This window comes from Dama dama, chromosome 29, assembly GCF_033118175.1.
Source record: "Dama dama isolate Ldn47 chromosome 29, ASM3311817v1, whole genome shotgun sequence".
Classification (NCBI taxonomy): domain Eukaryota; kingdom Metazoa; phylum Chordata; class Mammalia; order Artiodactyla; family Cervidae; genus Dama; species Dama dama.
This window is the reverse complement of record NC_083709.1, coordinates 334340-359783: the sequence shown is the minus strand read 5'-3', so window position 1 is coordinate 359783 and position 25444 is coordinate 334340.

Sequence of the window (25444 nt, the reverse complement as noted above, 5' to 3'; positions counted from 1 at the left end):
TTTTGATGCTCTTCATATTTTTCACACCTTTTCAGGCTCTTCATGTTTTTCCACACCGCTTCATGCTCCTCCTATTTTTCAGACCATTTCATGCTCCTCATATATTTGACACATTTTGAAGCTCTTCATATTTTTCACACCTTTTCATGCTCTTCATGTTTGTGAACACCGCTTCATGCTCGTCCTATTTTTCAGACCGTTTCAGGCTCCTCATGTATTTCACACCTTTTGAAGCTCTTCATATTTTGCACAGCTTTTCAGGCTCTTCATGTTTTTCACAAACACTTCATGCTCCTCCTATATTTCAGTCCGTTTCATGCTCCTCCTATTTTTCACACCTTTTGAAGCTCTTCATATTTTTGACACCTTTGAGGCTCTTCATGTTTTTGAACACCACTTCATGCTCCTCCTATTTTTCAGACCGTTTCATGGTCCTCATATATTTGACTCCTTTAGAAGCTCTTCATATTTTTCACACCTTTTCAGGCTCTTCATGGTTTTCAACACCGCTTCATGCTCCTCCTCTTTTTCAGACCGTTTCATGCTCCTCATATTTTTGGCACCTTTTGAAGCTCTTCATATTTTTCACACCTTTTCAGGTCTTCATGTTTTTGAACACCATTTCATGCTCCTCCTATTTTTCAGACCGTTTCATGGTCCTCATATTTTTGACACCTTTTAAACCTCTTCATATTTTTCACACCTTTTCAGGCTCTTCATGTTTTCAACACCGCTTCATGCTCCTACTATTTTTCAGACGGTTTCATGCTCCTCATATTTTTGACACCTTTTGAAGCTCTTCATATTATTCACACCTTTTCAGGCTCTTCATGTTTTTCAACACCGCTTCATGCTCCTCCTTTTTTTCAGACCGTTTCATGCTCCTCATATTTTTGACGCCTTTTGAAGCTCTTCATATTTTTCACACTTCCCCAGGCTCTTCATGTTTTTGAACACCATTTCATGCTCCTCCTGTTTTTCAGACCGTTTCATGCTCCTCATCTTTTTGACACGTTTTGAAACTCTTCATATTTATCACACCTTTTCAGGCTCTTCATGTTTTTCAACACAATTTCATGCTCCTCCTTTTTTTCAGACCGTTTTATGCTCCTCATATATTTGACACCTTTTGAAGCTCTTCATAATTTCCACACCTTTTCAGGCTCTTCATGTTTTTCTACACCGCTTCATGCTCCCCCTACATTTCAGACCGTTCATGCCTCTCATATTTTTGAAACCTTTTGAAGCTCTTCATATTTTTCACACCTTTTTAGGCTCTTCATGTTTTTCAACACCATTTCATGCTCCTCCTTTTTTTCAAACCATTTTATGCTCCTCATATATTTGACACCTTTTGAAGCTCTTCATAATTTCCACACCTCTTCAGGCTCTTCATGTTTTTGAACACCATTTCATGCTCCTCTTATTTTTTTTTTTTTATTGTTTTTTTTTTTAAATTTTTTTAATTATTTTTATTTTTTCTTTCCCAGTCGGTTTTGTCATACATTGATATGAATCAGCCATGGATTTACATGTATTCCCAATTCCAATCCCCCCTCCCACCTCCCTCTCCACCCGATTCCTCTCCGTCTTCCCAGTGCACCAAGCCGGAGCACTTGTCTCGTGCATCCTACCTGGGCTGGTGATCTGTTTCACCATAGATAGCATACATGCTGTTCATTTGAAATATCCCACCCTCACATTCTCCCACAAAGTTCAAAAGTCTGTTCTGTATTTCTGTGTCTATTTTTCTGTTCTGCATATAGGGTTATCGTTATCACCTTTCTAAATTCCATATACATGTGTCAGCATGCTCTAATGTTCTTTATCTTTCTGGCTTACTTCACTCTGTATAATGGGCTCCAGCTTCATCCATCTCATTAGGACTGATTCAAGTGAATTTTTTAATGGCTGAGTAATATTCCATGGTGTATATGTACCACAGCTTTCTTATCCATTCATCTGCTGACGGGCATCTAGGTTGCTTCCATGTCCTGGCTATTATAAATAGTGCTGCGATGAACATTGGGGTGCACGTGTCTCTTTCAGACGAACCTATGGACACCTTATCTTTGACAAAGGAGGCAAGGATATACAATGGAAAAAAGACAACCTCTTTAACAAGTGGTGCTGGGAAAACTGGTCAACCACTTGTAAAAGAATGAAAATAGAACACTTTCTAACACCATACACAAAAATAAACTCAAAATGGATTAAAGATCTAAATGTAAGACCAGAAACTATAAAACTCCTAGAGGAGAAGATAGGCAATACACTCTCCGACATAAATCAAAGCAAGATCCTCTATGACCCACCTCCCAGAATATTGGAAATAAAAGCAAAACTAAACAAATGGGACCTAATGAAACTTAAAAGCTTTTGCACTACAAAGGAAACTATAAGTAAGGTGAAAAGACAGCCCTCAGATTGGGAGAAAATAATAGCAAATGAAGAAACAGACAAAGGATTAATCTCAAAAATATACAAGCAAATCCTGCAGCTCAATTCCAGAAAAATAAATGACCCAATACAAAATGAGCCAAAGAACTAAACAGACATTTCTCCAAAGAAGACATACAGATGGATAACAAACACATGAAAAGATGCTCAACATCACTCATTATTAGAGAAATGCAAATCAAAACCACAATGAGGTACCATTATATGCCAGTCAGGATGGCTGCTATCCAGAAGTCTACAAGCAATAAATGCTGGAGATGGTGTGGAGAAAAGGGAACCCTCTTACACTGTTGGTGGGAATGCACACTAGTACAGCCGCTATGGAAAACAGTGTGGAGATTTCTTAAAAAACTGGAAATAGAACTGCCATATGACCCAGCAATCCCACTTCTGGGCATACACACTGAGGAAACCAGATCCTCTTATTTTTCAGACCGTTTCAAGCTCCTCATATTTTTTACACCTTTTGAAGCTCTTCATATATTTCACACCTTTTCAGGCTCTTCATGTTTTTCAACACCGCTTCATGCTCCTCCTATTTTTCAGACCGTTTCATGGTCCTCATGTTTTTGTCACCTTTTGAAGCTCTTCATATTTTTCACACCTTTTCATGCTCTTCATGTTTTTGAACACCATATCATGCTCCTCCTATTTTTTAAACCGTTTCATGCTCCTCATATTTTTCACACATTTTGAAGCTCTTCATATTTTTCACACCTTTTCAGGCTCTTCATATTTTACAACAAGTTTTCATGCTCCTCCTATTTTTCAGACCGTTTAATGCTCCCCATAATTTTGACACCTTTTGAAGCGCTTCATAATTATCACACCTTTTCAGGCTCTTCATGTTTTTCAAATTTGCTTCTGCTCCTCCTATTTTTCAGACCGTTTCATGCTCCTCATATTTTTGACACCTTTTGAAGCTCTTCATATTTTTCACAGCTTTTCAGGCTCTTCATGTTTTTCAACACTGCTTTATTCTCCTCATATTTTTCAGACCGTTTCATGCGCCTCATATTTTGGATATCTTTAGAAGCTCGTCATATTTCTAACAACTTTTCAGGCTCTTCATGTTTTCAACACAGTTTCATGCTCCTCCTATTTTTCAGACCGTTTCATGCGCCTCATATTTTGACTCTTTTTGAAGCTCTTCATATTTTTCACACATTTTCAGGCTCTTCATGTTTTTCAACACCGTTTCTTGCTCATCCTCTTTTTCAGACCGTTTCATGCCCCTCATATTTTTGACACCTTTTCAAGCTCTTCACATTTTTCAAACCTTTTCAGGCTCTTCATGTTTTTGAACAACGTTTCATGCTCCTCCTATTTTTCAGACAGTTTCATGCCCCTCATATTTTTGACACCTTTTCAAGCTCTTCACATTTTTCAAAACATTTCAGGCTCGTCATGTTTTGAACACCGTTTCATCCTCCTCCTAATTTTCAGACCGTTTCATGCTCCTCATATATTTGACACCTTTTGAAGCTCTTCATATTTTTCACAACTTTTCAGGTTCTTCATGTTTTCAACACCACTTCATGCTCCTCCTATATTTCTGACCGTGTCATGCTCCTCATATTTTTGACAACTTTTGAAGCTCTTCATATTTTTCACACCTTTTCAGGCTCTTCATGTTTTTCTACACCGCTTCATGCTCCTCCTATTTTTGACATCTTTTGAAGCTCTTCATATTTTTCACACCTTTTCAGGCTCTTCATGTTTTTGAACACCGTTTCATGCTCCTCATATTTTTCAGACCGTTTCATGCTCCTCATATTATTGACACCTTTTGAAGCTCTTCATATATTTCACACCTTTTCAGGGTTTTCATGTTTTTGAACACCGTTTCATGCTCCTCATATTTTTCAGACCGTTTCATGCTCCTCATATTTTTGACACCTTTTGAAACTCTTCATATTTTTCACAATTTTTCAGGCTCCTCATGTTTTTGAACACCGTTTCATGCTCCTCCATTTTTTCAGACCGTTTCATGCTCCTCATATTTTGACACCTTTTGAAGCTCTTCATATTTTTCACACCTTTTCAGGCTCTTCATATTTTTCAACAAGGTTTCATGCTCCTCCTATTTTTCAGACGGTTTCATGCTCCTCATATTTTTGACACCTTTTGAAGCTCTTCATATTTTTCACACCTTTCCATGCTCTTCATATTTTTGAACACCGATTAATGCTCCTCCTATTTTTCAGACCGTTTCTTGCTCCTCATATTTTTGACACCTTTTGAAGCTCTTCATATTTTTCACAGCTTTCCAGGCTCTTCATATTTTTGAACACCGATTAATGCTCCTCCTATTTTTCAGACCGTTTCTTGCTCCTCATATTTTTGACACCTTTTGAAGCTCTTCATATTTTTCACACCTTTTCAGGCTCTACATATTTTTCAACACAACTTCATGCTCCTCCTTTATTTGAGACCGTTTCATGCTCCTCATATTTTTGACACCTTTTGAAGCTCTCCATAGATTTCACACCTTTTCAGGCTCTTCATGTTTTTCTACACCGCTTCTTGCTCCTCCTATTTTTCAGAGCTATTCATGCTCCTCATATTTTTGTCACCTTTTGAAGCTCTTCATATATTTCACACCTTTTCAGGCTTTTCATGTTTTTCAACACCGCTTCATGCTCCTACTATTTTTCAGACCTTTTCATGCTCCTCATATGTTTCACACCTTTTTAAGCTCTTCATGTTTTTTAACACCTTTCACGCTCCTCCTATATTTCAGAACGTTTCAAGCTCCTCATATTTTTGACACCTTTTGAAGCTCTTCATATTTTTCACATTTATCAGGGTCTTCATGTTTTTCTACACCACTTCATGCTCCTCCTATTTTTCAGACCGTTTCATTCTCCTCATATTTTTGAAGCCTTTTGAAGCTCTTCATATTTTTCACACCTTTTCAGGCTCTTCATGTTTTTCAACACCGTTTCATGATCCTCCTATTTTACAGACCGTTTCATGCTCATCTCATTTTTGACACCTTTTGAAGCTTTTCATATTTTTCACAACTTTTTAGGCTCTTCATGTTTTTGAACACGGCTTCATGCTCCTCCTCTGTTTCAGAGTTTCATGCTCCTCATGTATTTCGCACTTTTTGAAGCTCTTCATATTTTTCACACATTTTCAGCATCTTCATGCTTTTGATCACCGTTTCATGCTCATCCTATTTTTCAGACCGTGTCATGCACCTCATATTTTTCACACCTTTTGAAGCTCTTCATATTTTTCACACCTTTTCAGGCTCCTCATGTTTTTCAACACCGCTTCATGCTCCTCCTCTTTTTCAGACCGCTTCATGCTCCTCATATTTTTCAGACCGTTTCATGAACCTCATATTTTTCACACCTTTTGAAGCTCTTCATATTTTTTACACCTTTCTCAGGCTCTTCATGTTTTTCAACACCTCTTCATGCTCCTCCTACTTTTCAGACCATTTAATGTTCCTCATGTATTTCACACCTTTTGAAGTTCTTCATATTTTTCACACCTTTTGAAGCTCTTCATATTTTTCACACGTTTTCAGGCTCTTCATGTATTTCAAAACCGCTTCATGCTGCTTCAATTTTTCAGACCGTTTCATGCTCCTCATATTTTTGACCCGTTTGGAAGCTGTTCATATTTTTCACAACTTTTCAGTTTCTTCAGGTTTTTGAACACCACTTCATGCTCCTCCTGTTTTTCAGATCGTTTCATGCTCATCTCATTTTTGACACCTTTTGAAACTCTTCATATTTTTCACACCTTTTGAAGCTCTTCATATATTTCACACCTTCTCTGGCTCTTCATGTTTTTCAACATCACTTCATGCTCCTCCTATTTTTCAGACCCTTTCATGCTAATCTAATTTTTGACACCTTTTGAAGGTCTTCATATTTTTCACACCTTTTCAGGCTCTTCATGTTTTTGAACACCGCTTCATGCTCCTCCCTTTTTTCAGACCGTTTCATGCTCCTCCTATTTTTCACACCTTTTGAAGCTCTTCATATTTTTCACACCTTTTCAGGCTCTTCATGTTTTTGAACACCGCTTGATGCTCCTCCTATTTTTCAGACCGTTTCATGCTCCTCATGTATTTCACACGTTTTGAAGCTCTTCATATTTTTCACACCTTTTCAGCCTCTTCATGATTTTGAACACCGCTTCATCATCCTCCTATTTTTCAGAATGTTTCATGCTCCTCATATTTTTGACAACTTTTGAAGCTTTTCATATTTTTCACAACTTTTCAGGCTCTTCATGTTTTTGAACAGAGCTTCATGCTCCTCCTATTTTTCAGACCGTATCATGTTCCTCATGTATTTTACACCTTTTGAAGCTCTTCATATTTTTCACACCTTTTCAGGCTCTTCATGCATTTGAACAACTTTTCATGCTCCTCATATTTTTCAGACCGTTTCATACTCCTCATTGTTTTGACACCTTTTGAAGCTCTTCATATTTTTCACACCTTTTCAGGTTCTTCATGTTTTTCAACATCGCTTCATGCTCCTCCTATTTTTCAGACCGTTTCATGCTCCTCATATTTTTGACACCTTTTGAAGCTCTTAATATATTTCACAGCTTTTCAGACTCTTCATGATTTCCATTACCGCTTCATGCTCCTCATATTTTTCAGACCGTTTCATGCTCATCTCATTTTTATCACCTTTTGAAACTCTTCATATTTTTCACCCCTTTGGAGCTCTTCATATTTTTCACACGTTTTCAGGCTCTTCATGTTTTTCAACACCACTTCTTGCTTCTCCTATTTTTCAGACCGTTTCATGATCCTCATATTTTTGACCCATTTTGAAACTCTTCATATTTTTCACACCTTTTCAGGCTCTTCATGTTTTTCAACACCGCTTCATGCTCCTCCTATTTTTCAGACCCTTTCATGCTCCTCATAATTTTGACACCTTTTGATGCTCTTCATATTTTTCACACCTTTTCAGGCTCTTCATGTTTTTCCACACCGCTTCATGCTCCTCCTATTTTTCAGACCATTTCATGCTCCTCATATATTTGACACATTTTGAAGCTCTTCATATTTTTCACACCTTTTCATGCTCTTCATGTTTGTGAACACCGCTTCATGCTCGTCCTATTTTTCAGACCGTTTCAGGCTCCTCATGTATTTCACACCTTTTGAAGCTCTTCATATTTTGCACAGCTTTTCAGGCTCTTCATGTTTTTCACAAACACTTCATGCTCGTCCTATTTTTCAGACCGTTTCATGCTCCTCATATTTTTGACAACTTTTGAAGCTCTTCATATTTTTGACACCTTTGAGGCTCTTCATGTTTTTGAACACCACTTCATGCTCCTCCTATATTTCAGTCCGTTTCATGCTCCTCCTATTTTTCACACCTTTTGAAGCTCTTCATATTTTTGACACCTTTGAGGCTCTTCATGTTTTTGAACACCACTTCATGCTCCTCCTATTTTTCAGACCGTTTCATGGTCCTCATATATTTGACTCCTTTAGAAGCTCTTCATATTTTTCACACCTTTTCAGGCTCTTCATGGTTTTCAACACCGCTTCATGCTCCTCCTCTTTTTGAGACCGTTTCATGCTCCTCATATTTTTGGCACCTTTTGAAGCTCTTCATATTTTTCACACCTTTTCAGGTCTTCATGTTTTTGAACACCATTTCATGCTCCTCCTATTTTTCAGACCGTTTCATGGTCCTCATATTTTTGACACCTTTTAAACCTCTTCATATTTTTCACACCTTTTCAGGCTCTTCATGTTTTCAACACCGCTTCATGCTCCTACTATTTTTCAGACGGTTTCATGCTCCTCATATTTTTGACACCTTTTGAAGCTCTTCATATTATTCACACCTTTTCAGGCTCTTCATGTTTTTCAACACCGCTTCATGCTCCTCCTTTTTTTCAGACCGTTTCATGCTCCTCATATTTTTGACGCCTTTTGAAGCTCTTCATATTTTTCACACTTCCCCAGGCTCTTCATGTTTTTGAACACCATTTCATGCTCCTCCTGTTTTTCAGACCGTTTCATGCTCCTCATCTTTTTGACACGTTTTGAAACTCTTCATATTTATCACACCTTTTCAGGCTCTTCATGTTTTTCAACACAATTTCATGCTCCTCCTTTTTTTCAGACCGTTTTATGCTCCTCATATATTTGACACCTTTTGAAGCTCTTCATAATTTCCACACCTTTTCAGGCTCTTCATGTTTTTCTACACCGCTTCATGCTCCCCCTACATTTCAGACCGTTCATGCCTCTCATATTTTTGAAACCTTTTGAAGCTCTTCATATTTTTCACACCTTTTTAGGCTCTTCATGTTTTTCAACACCATTTCATGCTCCTCCTTTTTTTCAAACCATTTTATGCTCCTCATATATTTGACACCTTTTGAAGCTCTTCATAATTTCCACACCTCTTCAGGCTCTTCATGTTTTTGAACACCATTTCATGCTCCTCTTATTTTTTTTTTTTATTGTTTTTTTTTTTAAATTTTTTTAATTATTTTTATTTTTTCTTTCCCAGTCGGTTTTGTCATACATTGATATGAATCAGCCATGGATTTACATGTATTCCCAATTCCAATCCCCCCTCCCACCTCCCTCTCCACCCGATTCCTCTCCGTCTTCCCAGTGCACCAAGCCGGAGCACTTGTCTCGTGCATCCTACCTGGGCTGGTGATCTGTTTCACCATAGATAGCATACATGCTGTTCATTTGAAATATCCCACCCTCACATTCTCCCACAAAGTTCAAAAGTCTGTTCTGTATTTCTGTGTCTATTTTTCTGTTCTGCATATAGGGTTATCGTTATCACCTTTCTAAATTCCATATACATGTGTCAGCATGCTCTAATGTTCTTTATCTTTCTGGCTTACTTCACTCTGTATAATGGGCTCCAGCTTCATCCATCTCATTAGGACTGATTCAAGTGAATTTTTTAATGGCTGAGTAATATTCCATGGTGTATATGTACCACAGCTTTCTTATCCATTCATCTGCTGACGGGCATCTAGGTTGCTTCCATGTCCTGGCTATTATAAATAGTGCTGCGATGAACATTGGGGTGCACGTGTCTCTTTCAGACGAACCTATGGACACCTTATCTTTGACAAAGGAGGCAAGGATATACAATGGAAAAAAGACAACCTCTTTAACAAGTGGTGCTGGGAAAACTGGTCAACCACTTGTAAAAGAATGAAAATAGAACACTTTCTAACACCATACACAAAAATAAACTCAAAATGGATTAAAGATCTAAATGTAAGACCAGAAACTATAAAACTCCTAGAGGAGAAGATAGGCAATACACTCTCCGACATAAATCAAAGCAAGATCCTCTATGACCCACCTCCCAGAATATTGGAAATAAAAGCAAAACTAAACAAATGGGACCTAATGAAACTTAAAAGCTTTTGCACTACAAAGGAAACTATAAGTAAGGTGAAAAGACAGCCCTCAGATTGGGAGAAAATAATAGCAAATGAAGAAACAGACAAAGGATTAATCTCAAAAATATACAAGCAAATCCTGCAGCTCAATTCCAGAAAAATAAATGACCCAATACAAAATGAGCCAAAGAACTAAACAGACATTTCTCCAAAGAAGACATACAGATGGATAACAAACACATGAAAAGATGCTCAACATCACTCATTATTAGAGAAATGCAAATCAAAACCACAATGAGGTACCATTATATGCCAGTCAGGATGGCTGCTATCCAGAAGTCTACAAGCAATAAATGCTGGAGATGGTGTGGAGAAAAGGGAACCCTCTTACACTGTTGGTGGGAATGCACACTAGTACAGCCGCTATGGAAAACAGTGTGGAGATTTCTTAAAAAACTGGAAATAGAACTGCCATATGACCCAGCAATCCCACTTCTGGGCATACACACTGAGGAAACCAGATCCTCTTATTTTTCAGACCGTTTCAAGCTCCTCATATTTTTTACACCTTTTGAAGCTCTTCATATATTTCACACCTTTTCAGGCTCTTCATGTTTTTCAACACCGCTTCATGCTCCTCCTATTTTTCAGACCGTTTCATGGTCCTCATGTTTTTGTCACCTTTTGAAGCTCTTCATATTTTTCACACCTTTTCATGCTCTTCATGTTTTTGAACACCATTTCATGCTCCTCCTATTTTTTAAACCGTTTCATGCTCCTCATATTTTTCACACATTTTGAAGCTCTTCATATTTTTCACACCTTTTCAGGCTCTTCATATTTTACAACAAGTTTTCATGCTCCTCCTATTTTTCAGACCGTTTAATGCTCCCCATAATTTTGACACCTTTTGAAGCGCTTCATAATTATCACACCTTTTCAGGCTCTTCATGTTTTTCAAATTTGCTTCTGCTCCTCCTATTTTTCAGACCGTTTCATGCTCCTCATATTTTTGACACCTTTTGAAGCTCTTCATATTTTTCACAGCTTTTCAGGCTCTTCATGTTTTTCAACACTGCTTTATTCTCCTCATATTTTTCAGACCGTTTCATGCGCCTCATATTTTGGATATCTTTAGAAGCTCGTCATATTTCTAACAACTTTTCAGGCTCTTCATGTTTTCAACACAGTTTCATGCTCCTCCTATTTTTCAGACCGTTTCATGCGCCTCATATTTTGACTCCTTTTGAAGCTCTTCATATTTTTCACACATTTTCAGGCTCTTCATGTTTTTCAACACCGTTTCTTGCTCATCCTCTTTTTCAGACCGTTTCATGCCCCTCATATTTTTGACACCTTTTCAAGCTCTTCACATTTTTCAAACCTTTTCAGGCTCTTCATGTTTTTGAACAACGTTTCATGCTCCTCCTATTTTTCAGACAGTTTCATGCCCCTCATATTTTTGACACCTTTTCAAGCTCTTCACATTTTTCAAAACATTTCAGGCTCTTCATGTTTTGAACACCGTTTCATCCTCCTCCTAATTTTCAGACCGTTTCATGCTCCTCATATATTTGACACCTTTTGAAGCTCTTCATATTTTTCACAACTTTTCAGGTTCTTCATGTTTTCAACACCACTTCATGCTCCTCCTATATTTCTGACCGTGTCATGCTCCTCATATTTTTGACAACTTTTGAAGCTCTTCATATTTTTCACACCTTTTCAGGCTCTTCATGTTTTTCTACACCGCTTCATGCTCCTCCTATTTTTGACATCTTTTGAAGCTCTTCATATTTTTCACACCTTTTCAGGCTCTTCATGTTTTTGAACACCGTTTCATGCTCCTCATATTTTTCAGACCGTTTCATGCTCCTCATATTATTGACACCTTTTGAAGCTCTTCATATATTTCACACATTTTCAGGGTTTTCATGTTTTTGAACACCGTTTCATGCTCCTCATATTTTTCAGACCGTTTCATGCTCCTCATATTTTTGACACCTTTTGAAACTCTTCATATTTTTCACAATTTTTCAGGCTCCTCATGTTTTTGAACACCGTTTCATGCTCCTCCATTTTTTCAGACCGTTTCATGCTCCTCATATTTTGACACCTTTTGAAGCTCTTCATATTTTTCACACCTTTTCAGGCTCTTCATATTTTTCAACAAGGTTTCATGCTCCTCCTATTTTTCAGACGGTTTCATGCTCCTCATATTTTTGACACCTTTTGAAGCTCTTCATATTTTTCACACCTTTCCATGCTCTTCATATTTTTGAACACTGATTAATGCTCCTCCTATTTTTCAGACCGTTTCTTGCTCCTCATATTTTTGACACCTTTTGAAGCTCTTCATATTTTTCACAGCTTTCCAGGCTCTTCATATTTTTGAACACCGATTAATGCTCCTCCTATTTTTCAGACCGTTTCTTGCTCCTCATATTTTTGACACCTTTTGAAGCTCTTCATATTTTTCACACCTTTTCAGGCTCTACATATTTTTCAACACAACTTCATGCTCCTCCTTTATTTGAGACCGTTTCATGCTCCTCATATTTTTGACACCTTTTGAAGCTCTCCATAGATTTCACACCTTTTCAGGCTCTTCATGTTTTTCTACACCGCTTCTTGCTCCTCCTATTTTTCAGAACTATTCATGCTCCTCATATTTTTGTCACCTTTTGAAGCTCTTCATATATTTCACACCTTTTCAGGCTTTTCATGTTTTTCAACACCGCTTCATGCTCCTACTATTTTTCAGACCTTTTCATGCTCCTCATATGTTTCACACCTTTTTAAGCTCTTCATGTTTTTTAACACCTTTCACGCTCCTCCTATATTTCAGAACGTTTCAAGCTCCTCATATTTTTGACACCTTTTGAAGCTCTTCATATTTTTCACATTTATCAGGGTCTTCATGTTTTTCTACACCACTTCATGCTCCTCCTATTTTTCAGACCGTTTCATTCTCCTCATATTTTTGAAGCCTTTTGAAGCTCTTCATATTTTTCACACCTTTTCAGGCTCTTCATGTTTTTCAACACCGTTTCATGATCCTCCTATTTTACAGACCGTTTCATGCTCATCTCATTTTTGACACCTTTTGAAGCTTTTCATATTTTTCACAACTTTTTAGGCTCTTCATGTTTTTGAACACGGCTTCATGCTCCTCCTCTGTTTCAGAGTTTCATGCTCCTCATGTATTTCACACCTTTTGAAGCTCTTCATATTTTTCACACATTTTCAGCATCTTCATGCTTTTGATCACCGTTTCATGCTCATCCTATTTTTCAGACCGTGTCATGCACCTCATATTTTTCACACCTTTTGAAGCTCTTCATATTTTTCACACCTTTTCAGGCTCCTCATGTTTTTCAACACCGCTTCATGCTCCTCCTCTTTTTCAGACCGCTTCATGCTCCTCATATTTTTCAGACCGTTTCATGAACCTCATATTTTTCACACCTTTTGAAGCTCTTCATATTTTTTACACCTTTCTCAGGCTCTTCATGTTTTTCAACACCTCTTCATGCTCCTCCTACTTTTCAGACCATTTAATGTTCCTCATGTATTTCACACCTTTTGAAGTTCTTCATATTTTTCACACCTTTTGAAGCTCTTCATATTTTTCACACGTTTTCAGGCTCTTCATGTATTTCAAAACCGCTTCATGCTGCTTCAATTTTTCAGACCGTTTCATGCTCCTCATATTTTTGACCCGTTTGGAAGCTGTTCATATTTTTCACACCTTTTCAGTTTCTTCAGGTTTTTGAACACCACTTCATGCTCCTCCTGTTTTTCAGATCGTTTCATGCTCATCTCATTTTTGACACCTTTTGAAACTCTTCATATTTTTCACACCTTTTGAAGCTCTTCATATATTTCACACCTTCTCTGGCTCTTCATGTTTTTCAACATCACTTCATGTTCCTCCTATTTTTCAGACCCTTTCATGCTAATCTAATTTTTGACACCTTTTGAAGGTCTTCATATTTTTCACACCTTTTGAAGCTCTTCATATTTTTCAAACCTTTTCAGGCTCTTCATGTTTTTGAACACCGCTTCATGCTCCTCCCTTTTTTCAGACCGTTTCATGCTCCTCCTATTTTTCACACCTTTTGAAGCTCTTCATATTTTTCACACCTTTTCAGGCTCTTCATGTTTTTGAACACCGCTTGATGCTCCTCCTATTTTTCAGACCGTTTCATGCTCCTCATGTATTTCACACGTTTTGAAGCTCTTCATATTTTTCACACCTTTTCAGCCTCTTCATGATTTTGAACACCGCTTCATCATCCTCCTATTTTTCAGAATGTTTCATGCTCCTCATATTTTTGACAACTTTTGAAGCTTTTCATATTTTTCACAACTTTTCAGGCTCTTCATGTTTTTGAACAGAGCTTCATGCTCCTCCTATTTTTCAGACCGTATCATGTTCCTCATGTATTTTACACCTTTTGAAGCTCTTCATATTTTTCACACCTTTTCAGGCTCTTCATGCATTTGAACAACTTTTCATGCTCCTCCTATTTTTCAGACCGTTTCATACTCCTCATTGTTTTGACACCTTTTGAAGCTCTTCATATTTTTCACACCTTTTCAGGTTCTTCATGTTTTTCAACATCGCTTCATGCTCCTCCTATTTTTCAGACCGTTTCATGCTCCTCATATTTTTGACACCTTTTGAAGCTCTTAATATATTTCACAGCTTTTCAGACTCTTCATGATTTCCATTACCGCTTCATGCTCCTCATATTTTTCAGACCGTTTCATGCTCATCTCATTTTTATCACCTTTTGAAACTCTTCATATTTTTCACACCTTTTCATGCTCTTCATGTTTTTCAACACCGCTTCATGCTCCTCCTATTTTTCAGACCCTTTCATGCTCCTCATAATTTTGACACCTTTTGATGCTCTTCATATTTTTCACACCTTTTCAGGCTCTTCATGTTTTTCCACACCGCTTCATGCTCCTCCTATTTTTCAGACCATTTCATGCTCCTCATATATTTGACACATTTTGAAGCTCTTCATATTTTTCACACCTTTTCATGCTCTTCATGTTTGTGAACACCGCTTCATGCTCGTCCTATTTTTCAGACCGTTTCAGGCTCCTCATGTATTTCACACCTTTTGAAGCTCTTCATATTTTGCACAGCTTTTCAGGCTCTTCATGTTTTTCACAAACACTTCATGCTCGTCCTATTTTTCAGACCGTTTCATGCTCCTCATATTTTTGACAACTTTTGAAGCTCTTCATATTTTTGACACCTTTGAGGCTCTTCATGTTTTTGAACACCACTTCATGCTCCTCCTATATTTCAGTCCGTTTCATGCTCCTCCTATTTTTCACACCTTTTGAAGCTCTTCATATTTTTGACACCTTTGAGGCTCTTCATGTTTTTGAACACCACTTCATGCTCCTCCTATTTTTCAGACCGTTTCATGGTCCTCATATATTTGACTCCTTTAGAAGCTCTTCATATTTTTCACACCTTTTCAGGCTCTTCATGGTTTTCAACACCGCTTCATGCTCCTCCTCTTTTTCAGACCGTTTCATGCTCCTCATATTTTTGGCACCTTTTGAAGCTCTTCATATTTTTCACACCTTTTCAGGTCTTCATGTTTTTGAACACCATTTCATGCTCCTCCTATTTTTCAGACCGTTTCATGGTCCTCATATTTTTGACACCTTTTAAACCTCTTCATATTTTTCACACCTTTTCAGGCTCTTCATGTTTTCAACACCGCTTCATGCTCCTACTATTTTTCAGACGGTTTCATGCTCCTCATATTTTTGACACCTTTTGAAGCTCTTCATATTATTCACACCTTTTCAGGCTCTTCATGTTTTTCAACACCGCTTCATGCTCCTCCTTTTTTTCAGACCGTTTCATGCTCCTCATATTTTTGACGCCTTTTGAAGCTCTTCATATTTTTCACACTTCCCCAGGCTCTTCATGTTTTTGAACACCATTTCATGCTCCTCCTGTTTTTCAGACCGTTTCATGCTCCTCATCTTTTTGACACGTTTTGAAACTCTTCATATTTATCACACCTTTTCAGGCTCTTCATGTTTTTCAACACAATTTCATGCTCCTCCTTTTTTTCAGACCGTTTTATGCTCCTCATATATTTGACACCTTTTGAAGCTCTTCATAATTTCCACACCTTTTCAGGCTCTTCATGTTTTTCTACACCGCTTCATGCTCCCCCTACATTTCAGACCGTTCATGCCTCTCATATTTTTGAAACCTTTTGAAGCTCTTCATATTTTTCACACCTTTTTAGGCTCTTCATGTTTTTCAACACCATTTCATGCTCCTCCTTTTTTTCAAACCATTTTATGCTCCTCATATATTTGACACCTTTTGAAGCTCTTCATAATTTCCACACCTCTTCAGGCTCTTCATGTTTTTGAACACCATTTCATGCTCCTCTTATTTTTTTTTTTTTTATTGTTTTTTTTTTTTAATTTTTTTAATTATTTTTATTTTTTCTTTCCCAGTCGGTTTTGTCATACATTGATATGAATCAGCCATGGATTTACATGTATTCCCAATTCCAATCCCCCCTCCCACCTCCCTCTCCACCCGATTCCTCTCCGTCTTCCCAGTGCACCAAGCCGGAGCACTTGTCTCGTGCATCCTACCTGGGCTGGTGATCTGTTTCACCATAGATAGCATACATGCTGTTCATTTGAAATATCCCACCCTCACATTCTCCCACAAAGTTCAAAAGTCTGTTCTGTATTTCTGTGTCTATTTTTCTGTTCTGCATATAGGGTTATCGTTATCACCTTTCTAAATTCCATATACATGTGTCAGCATGCTCTAATGTTCTTTATCTTTCTGGCTTACTTCACTCTGTATAATGGGCTCCAGCTTCATCCATCTCATTAGGACTGATTCAAGTGAATTTTTTAATGGCTGAGTAATATTCCATGGTGTATATGTACCACAGCTTTCTTATCCATTCATCTGCTGACGGGCATCTAGGTTGCTTCCATGTCCTGGCTATTATAAATAGTGCTGCGATGAACATTGGGGTGCACGTGTCTCTTTCAGACGAACCTATGGACACCTTATCTTTGACAAAGGAGGCAAGGATATACAATGGAAAAAAGACAACCTCTTTAACAAGTGGTGCTGGGAAAACTGGTCAACCACTTGTAAAAGAATGAAAATAGAACACTTTCTAACACCATACACAAAAATAAACTCAAAATGGATTAAAGATCTAAATGTAAGACCAGAAACTATAAAACTCCTAGAGGAGAAGATAGGCAATACACTCTCCGACATAAATCAAAGCAAGATCCTCTATGACCCACCTCCCAGAATATTGGAAATAAAAGCAAAACTAAACAAATGGGACCTAATGAAACTTAAAAGCTTTTGCACTACAAAGGAAACTATAAGTAAGGTGAAAAGACAGCCCTCAGATTGGGAGAAAATAATAGCAAATGAAGAAACAGACAAAGGATTAATCTCAAAAATATACAAGCAAATCCTGCAGCTCAATTCCAGAAAAATAAATGACCCAATACAAAATGAGCCAAAGAACTAAACAGACATTTCTCCAAAGAAGACATACAGATGGATAACAAACACATGAAAAGATGCTCAACATCACTCATTATTAGAGAAATGCAAATCAAAACCACAATGAGGTACCATTATATGCCAGTCAGGATGGCTGCTATCCAGAAGTCTACAAGCAATAAATGCTGGAGATGGTGTGGAGAAAAGGGAACCCTCTTACACTGTTGGTGGGAATGCACACTAGTACAGCCGCTATGGAAAACAGTGTGGAGATTTCTTAAAAAACTGGAAATAGAACTGCCATATGACCCAGCAATCCCACTTCTGGGCATACACACTGAGGAAACCAGATCCTCTTATTTTTCAGACCGCTTCAAGCTCCTCATATTTTTTACACCTTTTGAAGCTCTTCATATATTTCACACCTTTTCAGGCTCTTCATGTTTTTCAACACCGCTTCATGCTCCTCCTATTTTTCAGACCGTTTCATGGTCCTCATGTTTTTGTCACCTTTTGAAGTTCTTCATATTTTTCACACCTTTTCATACTCTTCATGTTTTTGAACACCATTTCATGCTCCTCCTATTTTTTAAACCGTTTCATGCTCCTCATATTTTTCACACATTTTGAAGCTCTTCATATTTTTCACACCTTTTCAGGCTCTTCATATTTTACAACAAGTTTTCATGCTCCTCCTATTTTTCAGACCGTTTAATGCTCCCCATAATTTTGACACCTTTTGAAGCGCTTCATAATTATCACACCTTTTCAGGCTCTTCATGCTTTTCAAATTTGCTTCTGCTCCTCCTATTTTTCAGACCGTTTCATGCTCCTCATATTTTTGACACCTTTTGAAGCTCTTCATATTTTTCACAGCTTTTCAGGCTCTTCATGTTTTTCAACACCGCTTTATTCTCCTCATATTTTTCAGACCGTTTCATGCGCCTCATATTTTGGATATCTTTTGAAGCTCGTCATATTTCTAACAACTATTCAGGCTCTTCATGTTTTCAACACAGTTTCATGCTCCTCCTATTTTTCAGACCGTTTCATGCGCCTCATATTTTGAGTCCTTTTGAAGCTCTTCATATTTTTCACACATTTTCAGGCTCTTCATGTTTTTCAACACCGTTTCTTGCTCATCCTCTTTTTCAGACCGTTTCATGCCCCTCATATTTTTGACACCTTTTCAAGCTCTTCACATTTTTCAAACCTTTTCAGGCTCTTCATGTTTTTGAACAACGTTTCATGCTCCTCCTATTTTTCAGACAGTTTCATGCCCCTCATATTTTTGACACCTTTTCAAGCTCTTCACATTTTTCAAAACATTTCAGGCTCTTCATGATTTGAACCCCGTTTCATCCTCCTCCTAATTTTCAGACCGTTTCATGCTCCTCATATATTTGACACCTTTTGAAGCTCTTCATATTTTTCACAACTTTTCAGGTTCTTCATGTTTTCAACACCACTTCATGCTCCTCCTATATTTCTGACCGTGTCATGCTCCTCATATTTTTGACAACTTTTGAAGCTCTTCATATTTTTCACACCTTTTCAGGCTCTTCATGTTTTTCTACACCGCTTCATGCTCCTCCTATTTTTGACATCTTTTGAAGCTCTTCATATATTTCACACCTTTTCAGGGTTTTCATGTTTTTGAACACCGTTTCATGCTCCTCATATTTTTCAGACCGTTTCATGCTCCTCATATTATTGACACCTTTTGAAGCTCTTCATATATTTCACACCTTTTCAGGGTTTTCATGTTTTTGAACACCGTTTCATGCTCCTCATATTTTTCAGACCGTTTCATGCTCCTCATATTTTTGACACCTTTTGAAACTCTTCATATTTTTCACAATTTTTCAGGCTCCTCATGTTTTTGAACACCGTTTCATGCTCCTCCATTTTTTCAGACCGTTTCATGCTCTTCATATTTTGACACCTTTTGAAGCTCTTCATATTTTTCACACCTTTTCAGGCTCTTCATATTTTTCAACAAGGTTTCATGCTCCTCCTATTTTTCAGACGGTTTCATGCTCCTCATATGTTTGACACCTTTTGAAGCTCTTCATATTTTTCACACCTTTCCAGGCTCTTCATATTTTTGAACACCGATTAATGCTCCTCCTATTTTTCAGACCGTTTCTTGCTCCTCATATTTTTGACACCTTTTGAAGCTCTTCATATTTTTCACAACTTTTCAGGCTCTACATATTTTTCAACACAACTTCATGCTCCTCCTTTATTTGAGACCGTTTCATGCTCCTCATATTTTTGACACCTTTTGAAGCTCTCCATAGATTTCACACCTTTTCAGGCTCTTCATGTTTTTCTACACCGCTTCTTGCTCCTCCTATTTTTCAGAGCTATTCATGCTCCTCATATTTTTGTCACCTTTTGAAGCTCTTCATATATTTCACACCTTTTCAGGCTTTTCATGTTTTTCAACACCGCTTCATGCTCCTACTATTTTTCAGACCTTTTCATGCTCCTCATATGTTTCACACCTTTTTAAGTTCTTCATGTTTTTTAACACCTTTCACGCTCCTCCTATATTTCAGACCGTTTCAAGCTCCTCATATTTTTGACACCTTTTGAAGCTCTTCATATTTTTCACATTTATCAGGGTCTTCATGTTTTTCTACACCACTTCATGCTCCTCCTATTTTTCAGACCTTTTCATTCTCCTCATATGTTTCACAACTTTTTCAGACTCTTCATGTTTCTCAACACCACTTCATGCTCCTCCTATTTTTCAGACCGTTTCATGCTCCTCATATTTTTGACGCCTTTTGAAGCTCTTCATATTTTTCACACTTCTCCAGGCTCTTCATGTTTTTGAACACCCTTTCATGCTCCTCCTGTTTTTCAGACCGTTTCATTCTCCTCATATTTTTGACACCTTTTGAAGTTCTTCATATTTTTCACACCTTTTCAGGCTCTTCACGTTTTTCAACACCACTTCATGCTCCTCCTATTTTTCAGTCCGTTTCATGCTCCTTATATTTTTGACACCTTTTGAAGTTCTTCATATTTTTCACACCTTACAGGCTCTTCATGATTTTCAACACCACTTCATGCTCCTCCTAATTTTCACACCGTTTCATGCTCCTCATATATTTGACACCTTTTGAAGCTCTTCAGATTTTTCACACCTTTTCAGGCTCTTCATATTTTTCAACACCGCTTCATGCTCCTCCTATTTTTCAGACCGTTTCATGCTCCTCATCTTTTTGACACGTTTTGAAACTCTTCATATTTATCACACCTTTTCAGGCTCTTCATGTTTTTCAACACCATTTCATGCTCCTCCTTTTTTTCAGACCGTTTTATGCTCCTCATATATTTGACACCTTTTGAAGCTCTTCATAATTTCCACACCTTTTCAGGCTCTTCATGTTTTTCTACACCGCTTCATGCTCCCCCTACATTTCAGACCGTTCATGCCTCTCATATTTTTGAAACCTTTTGAAGCTCTTCATATTTTTCACACCTTTTTAGTCTCTTCATGTTTTTCAACACCATTTCATGCTCCTCCTTTTTTTCAAACCGTTTTATGCTCCTCATATATTTGACACCAGTTGAAGCTCTTCATAATTTACACACCTTTTCAGGCTCTTCATGTTTTTGAACACCGTTTCATGCTCCTCTTATTTTTTTTATTGTTATTTTTTTTATTTTTTTTATTATTTTTATTTTTTTTCCCAGTCGGTTTTGGCATACATTGATATGAATCAGCCATGGATTTACATGTATTCCCATTCCCGATTCCCCCTCCCACCTCCCTCTCCACCCGATTCCTCTGGGTCTTCCCAGTGCACCAAGCTGGAGCACTTGTCTCGTGCATCCTACCTGGGCTGGTGATCTGTTTCACCATAGATAGCATACATACTGTTCTTTTGAAATATCCCACCCTCACATTTTCCCACAAAGTTCAAAAGTCTGTTCTGTATTTCTGTGTCTCTTTTTCTGTTCTGCATATAGGGTTATCGTTGTCACCTTTCTAAATTCCATATACATGTGTCAGTATGCTGTAATGTTCTTTATCTTTCTGGCTTACTTCACTCTGTATAATGGGCTCCAGCTTCATCCATATCATTAGGCCTGATTCAAATGAATTCTTTTTAATGGCTGAGTAATATTCCATGGTGTATATGTACCACAGCTTTCTTATCCATTCATCTGCTGACGGGCATCTAGGTTGCTTCCATGTCCTGGCTATTATAAATAGTGCTGCGATGAACATTGGGGTGCACGTGTCTCTTTCAGACGAACCTATGGACACCTTATCTTTGACAAAGGAGGCAAGGATATGCAATGGAAAAAAGACAACCTCTTTAACAAGTGGTGCTGGGAAAACTGGTCAACCACTTGTAAAAGAATGAAAATAGAACACTTTCTAACACCATACACAAAAATAAACTCAAAATGGATTAAAGATCTAAATGTAAGACCAGAAACTATAAAACTCCTAGAGGAGAAGATAGGCAAAACACTCTCCGACATAAATCAAAGCAAGATCCTCTATGACCCACCTCCCAGAATATTGGAAATAAAAGCAAAACTAAACAAATGGGACCTAATGAAACTTAAAAGCTTTTGCACTACAAAGGAAACTATAAGTAAGGTGAAAAGACAGCCCTCAGATTGGGAGAAAATAATAGCAAATGAAGAAACAGACAAAGGATTAATCTCAAAAATATACAAGCAAATCCTGCAGCTCAATTCCAGAAAAATAAATGACCCAATACAAAATGAGCCAAAGAACTAAACAGACATTTCTCCAAAGAAGACATACAGATGGATAACAAACACATGAAAAGATGCTCAACATCACTCATTATTAGAGAAATGCAAATCAAAACCACAATGAGGTACCATTACATGCCAGTCAGGATGGCTGCTATCCAAAAGTCTACAAGCAATAAATGCTGGAGAGGGAGTGGAGAAAAGGGAACCCTCTTATACTGTTGGTGGGAATGCACACTAGTACAGCCGCTATGGAAAACGGTGTAGAGATTTCTTAAAAAACTGGAAATAGAACTGCCATATGACCCAGCAATTCCACTTCTGGGCATACACACTGAGGAAACCAGATCCTCTTATTTTTCAGACCGTTTCAAACTCCTCATATTTTTCACACCTTTTGAAGCTCTTCATATATTTCACACCTTTTCAGGCTCTTCATGTTTTTCAACACCGCTTCATGCTCCTCCTATTTTTCAGACCGTTTCATGGTCCTCATATTTTTGACACCTTTTGAAGCTCTTCATATTTTTCACACCTTTCCGTGCTCTTCATGTTTTTCAACACGCTTTCATGCTCCTCCGATTATTCAGATCGTTTCATGCTCCTCATATTTTTGACACATTTTGAAGCTCTTCATATTTTCGACACCTTTCAGGTTCTTCATGTTTTTCAACACCGTTTCATGCTCCTCCTATTTTTCAAACCGTTTCATGCTCCTCATATTTTTGACACATTTTGAAGCTCTTCATATTTTCGACACCTTTCAGGTTCTTCATGTTTTTCAACACCGTTTCATGCTCCTCCTATTTGTCAAACCGTTTCATGTTCCTCCTATTTTTCAGACCGTTTCTTGCTCCTCATATTTTTGACACCTTTTGAAGCTCTTCATGTTTTTTAACACCTTTTCACGCTCCTCCTATATTTCAGACAGTTTCAAGCTCCTCATATTTTTGACACCTTTTGAAGCTCTTCATATTTTTCACATTTTTTCAGGGTCTTCATATTTTTCTACACCACTTCATGCTCCTCCTATTTTTCAGACCGTTTCATTCTCCTCATATGTTTCACAACTTTTTCAGGCTCTTCATGTTTCTCAACACCACTTCATGCTCCTCCTATTTTTCAGACCGTTTCATGCTCCTCATATTTTTGACACCTTTTGAAGTTCTTCATATTTTTCACACCTTTTCAGGCTTTTCATGTTTTTCTACACTGCTTCATTCTCTTCCTATTTTTCAGACATTTTCATGCTCCTCATACTTTTGACATCCTTTGAAGCTCTTCATATTTTTCACACCTTTTCAGGCTTTTCAGGTATTTCAACACCGTCTCATGCGCCTCCTATTTTTCAGACCGTTTCATGCTCCTCATATGTTTCACACCTTTTTCAGGCTCTTCATGTTTTTCAACACCACTTCATGCTCCTCCTAATTTTCAGACCGTATCATGCTCATCATATTTTTGACACAGTTTGAAGCTCTTCCTACTTTTCACACCTTTTGAGGCTCTTCATGTTTTTGAAAACAGTTTCTTGCTCCTCATATTTTTCAGACCGTTTCATGGTCCTCATATTTTTGACACCTTTTGAAGCTCTTCATATTTTTCACACTTTTTCAGGGTCTTCATATTTTTCTACACCACTTCATGTTCCTCCTATTTTTCAGACCGTTTCATGCTCCTCATATTTTTGACACCTTTTGAAGTTCTTCATATTTTTCACACCTTTTCAGGCTTTTCATGTTTTTCTACACCGCTTCATTCTCTTCCTATTTTTCAGACATTTTCATGCTCCTCATATTTTTGACATCCTTTGAAGCTCTTCATATTTTTCACACCTTTTCAGGCTTTTCAGGTATTTCAACACCGTCTCATGCGCCTCCTATTTTTCAGACCGTTTCATGCTCCTCATATGTTTCACACCTTTTTCAGGCTCTTCATGTTTTTCAACACCACTTCATGGTCCTCCTATTTTTCAGACCGTATCATGCTCATCATATTTTTGACACAGTTTGAAGCTCTTCCTACTTTTCACACCTTTTGAGGCTCTTCATGTTTTTGAAAACAGTTTCTTGCTCCTCATATTTTTCAGACCGTTTCATGGTCCTCATATTTTTGACACCTTTTGAAGCTCTTCATATTTTTCACACTTTTTCAGGGTCTTCATGTTTTTCTACACCACTTCATGCTCCTCCTATTTTTCAGTCCGTTTCATTCTCCTCATATGTTTCACAACTTTTTCAGGCTCTTCATGTTTCTCAACACCACTTCATGCTCCTCCCATTTTTCAGACCGTTTCATGCTCCTCATATTTTTGACACTTTTTGAAGCTCTTCATATTTTTCACACCTTTCCAGGCTCTTCATGTTTTTGAACACCGTTTCATGATCATCCTATTTTTCAGACCGTTTCATGCTCCTCATATGTTTCACACCTTTTGAAGCTCTTCATGTTTTTTAACACCTTTTCATGCTCCTCCTATATTTCAGACCGTTTAATGCTCCTTATATTTTTGACACCATTTGAAGCTCTTCATATTTTTCGCACCTTTTCAGGCTCTTCATATTTTTCAACACCACTTCATGCTTCTCCAATTTTTCAGACCGTTTCATGCTCCTCATATATATGACACCTTTTGAAGCTCTTCATATTTTTCACATCTTTTCAGGCTCTTCATATTTTTCAACCCGCTTAAGCTCCTCCTATTTTTCAGAGCGTTTCTTGCTCCTCATATTTTTGACACCTTTGAGGCTCTTCATATATTTCACACCTTTTCTGGCTCTTCATGTTTTTGAACACCGATTCATGCTCCTCCTATTTTTCAGACCGTTTCATGCTCCTCATATTTTAGACACCTTTTGAACCTCTTCATATTTTTCACACCTTTTCAGGCTCTTCATGTTTTCAACACTGCTTCATGCTCCACTATTTTTCAGACGGTTTCATGCTCCTCATATTTTTGACACCTTTTGAAGCTCTTCATATTATTCACACCTTTTCAGGCTCTTCATGTTTTTCAACACCGCTTCATGCTCCTCCTTTTTTTCAGACCGTTTCATGCTCCTCATATTTTTGACGCCTTTTGAAGCTCTTCATATTTTTCACACTTCTCCAGGCTCTTCATGTTTTTGAACACCGTTTCATGCTCCTCCTGTTTTTCAGACCGTTTCATGCTGCTCATATTTTTGACACCTTTTGAAGTTCTTCATATTTTTCACACCTTTTCAGGCTCTTCACGTTTTTCAACACCACTTCATGCTCCTCCTATTTTTCAGTCCGTTTCATGCTCCTTATATTTTTGAC